The sequence below is a fragment of the Portunus trituberculatus genome, chromosome 12, assembly GCF_017591435.1.
Source record: "Portunus trituberculatus isolate SZX2019 chromosome 12, ASM1759143v1, whole genome shotgun sequence".
NCBI lineage: Eukaryota > Metazoa > Arthropoda > Malacostraca > Decapoda > Portunidae > Portunus > Portunus trituberculatus.
In genome coordinates, this window is record NC_059266.1 from 12,272,443 (window position 1) to 12,278,442 (window position 6,000).

The 6,000-nt window shown below is 41.9% G+C and overlaps 1 protein-coding gene across 6 annotated transcripts in view; it reads left to right on the forward strand.

Annotated features, from left to right (window-relative positions):
• Positions 1-6,000, forward strand: part of LOC123502745 (serine/threonine-protein phosphatase 6 regulatory ankyrin repeat subunit C-like) — a 71,371-nt gene that overhangs the window by 56,767 nt on the left and 8,604 nt on the right. The window lies entirely within an intron of this gene.

The window sequence follows — 6,000 nt, forward strand, 5'->3', positions numbered from 1 at the left end:
CGCCACAAATCAGTATGACTTGAAGGAAAAAATCATTATTTTAACTATCGTGTAACAGTGTGAAAAAATTCTGAAGTCGTGACAGTATAAGGCGTAACGTAGTATTGGTCCATTATTCTCAGTTCATCCTGAAACAATAGTGCACCTCTTATTTCTATGCGATTCATCGTCGGAAAAATAAGCGTCATAAAGCGGTTTTTTTTTTTATACCATGTGGGCTTTTCACGGGAATTTATGGGCTTAAGGGGATACTTTTTGCGGTACCTCCTATCTCAAAGCCCACCCGCTAGGAAACCGTTGCCCCGAGTGAGGAAGCCCAGCCTACATTCGGACCGTGGACAGGATTCGAACCCGTGCGCTTGGAGGCCCTCGGACCCCAAAGCACGCATGGTTCCACTGTACCACTATCAGTGTACGTTCCTGTAATTGTCGTGTGGCATTCATTGTATTTGTGCCATGGTCGTCATAAATGTCACCTCCTAAACACTGTACGAAAATCGAGATGATTGCACGATAACAGACTGAAAGCCGGACGATGATGGGCCGGTAACATAACGAACGTATCACAACAATAACATGATATATCGTGGTCAGTCATGCTTGCAAAATCGAGTCTTGGACGGCAATGACACGATGAACACGATAGTAAGTCGATAAAAGAACGTCAATACCACAACAAGTGGCCAGTTTATCGTATAATGTCATCACGATTCCGACGATGATAGGTAGAGAGTGACAAGGATACCACGAATGTAGACCAAAAACAACCCGTTAAAGGCTATAAACCATAGAAGGATCACGCGGTCACTCATCACGACAATCACGAATTTAAAACAATAATGCTACGAATCACACAAAGAACAGACCGAACGTTGCCCGACAACCACGACTGTGGTATGATAACCTCGACTGCTTCCGTGTGATCATCCTGTAGCCATGAAGTGCTGTGTAATGGCCAAACGTAGTCCTGGTTCCAGTTCCTCTCTTCAATTTGTGTACTATCTACTTTTTCGAAGTATAATTTGCTGCAATATTTTATTTAACATGGTGTGGTCAATATGCAGCTAATATGTTGAAATGAAAGTCATGTTCTTATAGGTGTGGTAGAAGTTGGTGCTAGAAGCCATACTGTTCCCTCTGCGCAATCCACTACAAATCAAACTCCTTACGGGCCTCCCTCCTTTCTCCGCTTCTTCTCTTGTTGTTGGTCAAAGTCGAGCAGGTAGGTTAAATAAAGTTGAATCTTGAGTTTATTGATCAGCAGACTATTCATTTCAAGTTCATTCGTGTAGTACTTATCGGTGTCGTGCTGGGGAGATGTGAGAAGGGCCATGCGGCTAGAAATATCCTGCAGGGGAGTGTGGAAGGGCCATTTTGAATGAGATGCGATGCTGTGACGTCAATGGATGCTGCTGTGGAACTGTGACGACCAGGTGTGGATTCACAATTTGTAGACAGGTATGAATTCCAGAGAAAAAAAAGTTCATGTCGCGCTCGTGTTTGTCAGGTGGTATTCGTGTAATTCGTTCAGTTGTGGTCCTGTGGTTGTCTGTTGTCGTTAAGCATCGTACTATTATCAATGTACCTTCAAGTAACATCTTATCTTTATCGTGTGGGTCGTGCGACCATTGTGCTAGTGCCATACTGGAATTGTGAAAATGAATGATACCAACATTGTATATCATTAGACGGTCATCCTTTGTTCGTTGTGATCTTAGTAATATCGTTTGCTCGTCTCACAGGTGTCGTGTGACTGTCTGGCGGCTGTCGTGAGCCATGGGTTATTGTGCAAAAAAGTGGAAGTCATGCTGAATCGTGCGGTGTTCACCTCTCATCGTGCTGTGTAGGACACGGGCTTTAGTCTCTCTCTCTCTCTCTCTCTCTCTCTCTCTCTCTCTCTCTCTCTCTCTCTCTCTCTCTCTCTCTCTCTCTCTCTCTCTCTCTCTCTCTCTCTCTCTCTCTCTCTCTCTCTCTCTCTCTCTCTCTCTCTACTACTACTACTACTACTACTACTATTCTTATTATTACATACACCTGTAAGGAAATCTATCGATACAAAACCATGTCCAGGTTATCATTTTACATAGTATCTTTTTAGACATGTGTTGTTCTACGTTGGATGATATTTTTTTGCATCGCTCTTTATCTAAGGAATTATGGCTTCAAGGGGAAGCATACAGTTTTTATAGATTTTACTTTGAAATAGTTGTATATAAGATCAACGAAAAGCTGAACAGCAGTTTGGAAGTTTCAATGGTAGGGTGTCAAGTGTAGCAAAAGAGAGAGTAAGAAAAAGAGTAGCCTCACTGCAAAGTCATGGAATGGAGCAGATTGCGAAGGAGTGGTACAGTGGAATCATGCGTGCTTTGGGATCCTAGAGGTCTCCAAGCGCACGGGTTCGAATCCTGTCCACGGTCTGAGTGTAGGTTGGGCTTCCTCACTCGGGGCAACGGTTTCCTAGCGGGTGGGCTTTAAGATAGGAGGTACCCTAAAAAGTATCCCCTTTAGCCCATAAATTCCCGTGAAAAGCCCACATGGTATAGAAAAAAAAAATGTCGTCGAGGCTGATATGAATCCAGCTAAGATTGCGAGGATAGGCATGGTGTGTTGGGAATGCATATGAGTAAGGTAGAAGGTTCAGATGGAAAGGAAAAATTGGTTAATTATTTGAATGCCTGTTTGCGAGGCACCAAAAACGTTGTCAACATACTGGTCATATCTAGCTTACTCTAAATGTTTTCTTCTTACTTTTTAATGAAGAAGGAACAACTGCCAAGATCAACAAAATTGCAAGGAAAGAAATTATTTGCTTATACATATACCAAAATTTATGCTCTCTTATCTTTACAAAATGTATGATAGATCCTTATTTATGTTATTTCATAAAAAAAATATATAAAAAGATTTCATTATTAACATGAAATGGAGAAATGCAATGTTTTACACTATTTCATGCTGGAACCTTAAAGTTCGTCTCATAACATTAAGATCAATACTGATGCCAAAATTTGAAAATTCTTAGAAGCATAGGCATAAGACGAATTTTAAGAATCTTTGTCAATACGGCATCAGATGTTCTGTGGATTAAATGCATTAATTGTTTACTTCCTGAAAAGCTAAACGTTTACGTGGGAATGTGCAGGATGGTATCATCACCATGGGGGATTAATATGGCAAGAAGCTTAGTTTAAAAGATCACTGATGAATATAATAGGAAAAAAGTGGGTAATAAGCCAAACTCCCGAGGAACACCACTATTTATACATTAAAAAGAACAGTGACCATCTACAGAAGAAATACAGAATGGTAAATTGGAAATCGAAACTTTGTGTCAGACTAACAAAAGCTTTTGATATGTCTAATGTAAGTACAAAGAAATCACCAAAATATCTAAAAGATGATGACAAAGTTCCAGTAAGGAAAGCCAGATCACTGATAAAGTGGCCTTGAGCGAAGCCCATATAGTGACGATCAAATGTTCAAGAATCTTAATGTTGATAGATTAAAATACTTTAGATAAGCAGAAAATTAAAACAATAGAACAGTAGTTGAAGGAATTATATCGACCATACATTTTAGGAAGAGGCTGAATGTAGATAAACCCAAAGTAAGACGAAAAGATAGCTTTTGATAGACGAAGTTGAACGATAGATTAAAATAAAAGTCGTTTGAGAGATTACATTGGTTATTGAACTACCGTACTATTTAGAAATAAGCTAAAACTTCTAACAAGGAAAGGTAGATTTATACAAACCTTCAGAGGTGGACAAGCTCTCTCAAAATTAAGCCCCACTCTTGCTCTTCCGCTCTTTCAGGAGGAGGTAGTAGACAACTACCGAAACGATAATTTACTCCCAGCGAGGTCTAATAGCACTAGTTCAGGGGGTGCTGTGAACCTTCCATTAATGCTAGTTGTGATCTCGCTGAACGTTTCCCTTTCTGTCTCACAACTCAAGGGGGCAGTCACAGCTTGCCCTCTAAAGACAACTCTCCCTCTTCACACAAAACTACATGCACTCACCACTCATACACCCTTCACTTGAGAATAAAATTTAAAAGAAAATGGGGACTCCGAACAATGCCTTGGAGTCCCCTTCTGGGGAGGGACCAGAAATGTCCCCAGGTCGGACACCTCTCCTGTTGAAGACCACAAATGCCTTGACACCTCCCTCAACTTTTTCTCCATTAACTTCTGCAACATTCGCAGTCTTAGATCTAATTTTCAATCTGTGGAACACCACCTCTCCTCTACTAAACCTCATATTCTATTCCACACCGAAGCAAAGCTGTCTGAGGCTACTGACAGTAGCCCTTCTCTGTTCCCTCCTACTTTCTCTATTCTCATTTTCATTCCAAAGCTGGATGTTGCGTCTATGTACGCAACGACTTAACTTGCTCTCGTGCCCACGCTCTTGAGTCTTCCGAATTTTCCACCATCTGGCTACGACTTAACAGTCACTCTCAAACTAAATTCATCTGTGCTGTTTATCTCTCCCTAACTCTTCTGACTATAGTAAATTCTTCGACTACTTAACTTCTAAAGTGGAGCACATTCTGTCCCTCTACCCTTTCGCTGAGATTTCCATTCTTGGAGATTTCAATGTTCACCACCAGCTTTGGCTTTCCTCTCCCTTCACTGACCACCCTGGTGAACTAGCCTTCAACTTTGCTATCCTCCATGACCTAGAGCAACTGGTGCAACACCCTACTCGTATTCCTGACCGTCTTGGAGACACGCCCAACATTCTTGATCTCTTCCTCACCTCTAACCCTTCTGCTTATGCTGTCACCCTTTCATCTCCGTTGGGCTCCTCCGATCACAATCTCATTTCTGTATCTTGTCCTATTTCTCCAATCCTCCAGGATCCCCAAAGCGAAGGTGCCTCTGGCGTTTTGCCTCTGCCAGTTGGGGGACCTGAGGAGGTATTATGCTGATTTTCCTGGAATGATTATTGCTTCCGTGTCAGAGACCCATCTCTTTGTGCTGAACGCATAACAGAGGTGTTAGTGTCTGGCATGGAGGCGTACATTCCTCATTCTTTTCTCAACCTAAACCTTCTAAACCTTGGTTTAACTCAGCCTGTTCTCGTGCTATACATGATAGAGGTTGCCCACAAAAGGTACTTGAGCCTTCCATCTCCTGAATCTCATGCACTTTATATCTCTGCCGGAATCATGCCAAGTCTGTTCTTCAACTTGCCAAACACTCTTTCATAAATAGAAAATGTCAAAATCTTTCAAACTCAAACTCTCCTCGTGACTTCTGGCATCTAGCCAAAAACATCTCAAATAACTTCACTTCTTCATCTTTCCTCCTTTATTTCATCCTGATGGCACCACTGCCATCTCTTCTGTCTCTAAAGCTGAACTCTTTTCTCAAACCTTTGCTCACAACTCCACCTTGGACGATTCTGGGCTTGTCCTCCTCTCCTCCTCCCTCTGACTATTTCATGTCTACAATCAAAATTCTTCGTAATGATGTTTTCCATGCCCTTGCTGGCCTAAACCCTCGGAAGGCTTATGGACCTGATGGGGTCCCTCCTATTGTTCTCAAAAACTGTGCTTCTGTGCTTGCACCTTGCCTGGCCAAACTCTTCCAACTTTGTCTATCGACTTCTACCTTTCCTTCCTGCTGGAAGTTCGCCTACATTCAGCCTGTTCCTAAAAAGGGTGACCGTTCTAACCCTCAAACTACCGTCCTATAGCTTTAATCTCTTGCTTGTCTAAAGTTTTTGAATCTATCCTGAATAGGAAGATTCTCAAACATCTGTCACTTCACAATCTTCTGTCTGATCGCCAGTATGGCTTCCGTCAAGGTCGCTCTACTGGTGATCTTCTGGCTTTCCTTACTGAGTCTTGGTCATCCTCTTTTAGAGATTTCGGTGAAACTTTTGCTGTTGCGTTAGACATATCAAAAGCTTTTGATAGAGTCTGGCATAAAGCTTTGATTTCAAAACTGCCCTCCTACGGCTTCTATCCTTCTCTCTGCAACTTTATCTC